Genomic DNA, 2,922 nt, shown 5'->3' on the forward strand with positions numbered 1-2,922 from the left:
TTATTTGAGAGGATAAGAGAGTCCAAAAAAATTGGGAAGTTTTTCACTTGAGGTAAAAACTCCATAAAAATAAAAAGGGAAGAATGGTTCTGAAATCAAAAGAAAATCCAGAAAACAAAAGTTTAAGCTCCTGGCCAAATTTTTAATTAATAAAACAAGGTTAAAATTTTGGGGTGTCACAAAAGCTTTCTTTATTTTCATTTATGGATAACCAATCCATTTTCCAATGTAGTTGGGAGATTTTACCCAAGAAATGGGTACATCAAATGAAAAGACCGGAACATGGGAATAGATCTTATACCAATACTGACTCCCCATTTCCATTGTTGTGCTTTCTAAAATGGCATACCTATACAAGGGTTCAAGTTTCGATCGGTATTTGCGGAGTGGATCATCCCTCTCGAAAATGAAGATTTGAAGTTGTCCATAATTTACTGAGTACTCGGTATAACTCACGCATTCGTGTAGAAACAAGTGCAGACGAAGTAACACGAATATCTCCGGTAGTCAGTATATTTCCATCAGCCGGACGGTGGGAACGAGGATTATGGGATATGTCTGGTGTTTCTTCCGTCAATCATCCGGATTTACGCCATATATCGACAAATTATGGTTTCGAGGGTCATCCATTACGAAAGGACTTTCCTCTGAGTGGATATGTGGAAGTACGCTATGATGATCCAGAGAAACTGTGGTTTTTGAACCCATTGAGATTACCCAAGAATTTTGTTATTTGATTTTGCTAGTCCTTGGGAACAGTGTAGCGACGGATAATTTCGAATCTACATAGGTCTAGTCCAGGGGACAAATCAATAGGAAATGCTATTTGCTTCTTAAGAAGAAGAACTTTTTTGAAATGAAAGAGTTTCCACGGGCGTCAGATATCATTTCTTCAAATAAGGAAGAAATGTTATCGAAGGATTTCCTTCCATTCTTCCTAGTATGGAAGAAGTAAAGAAAAACTACCGCGTCTCGATCTATACGAAAGGGCACTAGTTTTTTCCTTCGGTTTCATTGATAGTAGAAGAGTACGCTAGCTAGCGCAACCTGAAAATGCTTGCTTGCACCCCACCCCTACGGATACTATTGCCTATGCTTGCTGCTCGCTTAGTGTCAGTAGAAGGGAAGAAAAGATTGTCACTCATTTTAGGAACATGGCAAGCCTTACTTACAACTGTTGCACTTCACTCGCCGCTTGTTCATTCACTTGCTCATGAACTTGCTGCTTCGCCAGAAGCGACTAGTCACCTCCTTTCCTCCACCGAAAGATGCTTAGCCAGAAGCGACGAAGGAGGGGAGCTGGGGAAGGCCGACGATGGCAACGAGGGGGAAGCTGTCATAGAAGCTTTGCCCCTTGCTTTACATAAATTGTTATGAACTTACTAAATAAGCTTATTTATTCTCCCGGAACACTAGCAAATCTAATAGTTCCATCTGTTCTTCTTAACTTAAGAACGAAGGCCGCCATAATTTTTATTCAGGAACCCTTTGTTGAAGTAGGGCGTATCCCCCGGAAGGGGAGAATGGCCGAGCGGTCAAAAGTGACAGACTTTAAATCTGTTGAAGGTTTTCTACGTTGGTTCGAATCATGCCTCTCCGACTTGCTGTATACTTAAGAGAATATAAAGTAGGCGGAAGCCTAGGAGGGCCAACCGAGCGAAGCTCTTTTTTTTTGCCGTACCGTGACGTGCAATTTTCTCGTGTGCGTTTTAGAGAGGTTGTCGAAAAAAGACGATCTATAGAGATTCCCCATCTATATCCAATGGAGAATAGAAGCGAGTCGCTTCCGGCGTCGGCTTGTAGCCTCTGCAGTCGGCACATGCACTGCCTGCCATCATGCCTCGGTTCGGTACGAAGCCAAGGGAGACATATGATAGACGAAGGAAGGGCCCACCCAGCAGGAGGGCTAAAACATGTAGTTTTGAAGTTGCAAACTCCTGCTTCGAAGCTGGAGTGCTTTAGCACTTTTTAAGCAAGAATCACTATCTTTATCGCCTTGCGTGCTCAAGAACAAGCAAGGGATGAGCGCTTTGTTGCTAAAGCAGATACGTTTTCTTGCTGGGGAAGGCAAGTTTGATCCAGGATTGGAGAGGAGGGAGAGGTGGAATAAAAAGCTCGGGATGGATATTGGAGTCTTTGTGCGAGCCGTATGCGGTGAGAGTCGCACGTACGGTAAGGAGGGGGGTTCGTATCTATACGTGTAGTGTGGTGGTTGGGCCTACCCACCCAATTTGTTCCATGATCTGTGGGTCTACTAGAGCTACCCACTTCGATCAATTAGCCAAGATTTTGACCGGATAAGAAATCATTGGTGCTCAATCTAGTGGTATTTGTCGGCATTCTGGGAACAGGGGTCCCCAGACTTGCCCGCTGCGGCCTGTGGCGTGCCTCAACTAGTGGCCCAATACAGCCCGTCTTCATCAACCAACACTCAAGGCCCTCGCGAGGGGCCAAGCCACGCGGGGTGGACGACACAAGGCCTCCTTAGGAGTGTCCTCACCAGGCAGGCTCACAAGGAGGCGGATAGATCAAGGCAAGGGGTACCTCGCGAGGTCCTCGTGATGCAAGCCATGACGACTAAGACCAGGCGGGCGCCAGCCCGTGCAGTGTCCTTGTTTCCACTTTGGTGCAAAGGGGGCAAGCGCAGGCCCAGAGTACCGAGGCATCAGGGAAAGGTTTCCAAATCGGTGCAATGAGACCAAGACTAGCAGGACAACAGGATGGAGGTGACCATGGAGCCCAAGACAGCATCATCACCAACATCTTTGGCAGGCGAAGACCACCTTTAGTCAGGATAGCATGTACTAGCTGTCCCCTTTCAAAATGGCCGTTGTTGGATCCCTTCCACTCAATATTTGGGAAGAGGACTAGGGCCTCTATAAATATAGCTAGCCACCACAGTAGAAGGGGATCGAATCCTTC

At 45.9% G+C, this 2,922-nt stretch overlaps 1 pseudogene; it reads left to right on the top strand.

Moving 5' to 3' along the window:
- Positions 1–203: 203 nt before the first annotated feature.
- On the top strand, positions 204–816 carry LOC119367712 (annotated as a pseudogene).
- The last annotated feature ends 2,106 nt before the right edge of the window (positions 817–2,922 follow it).

Source organism: Triticum dicoccoides, chromosome 2B (assembly GCF_002162155.2).
Source record: "Triticum dicoccoides isolate Atlit2015 ecotype Zavitan chromosome 2B, WEW_v2.0, whole genome shotgun sequence".
Taxonomy (NCBI): Eukaryota; Viridiplantae; Streptophyta; class Magnoliopsida; order Poales; family Poaceae; genus Triticum; species Triticum dicoccoides.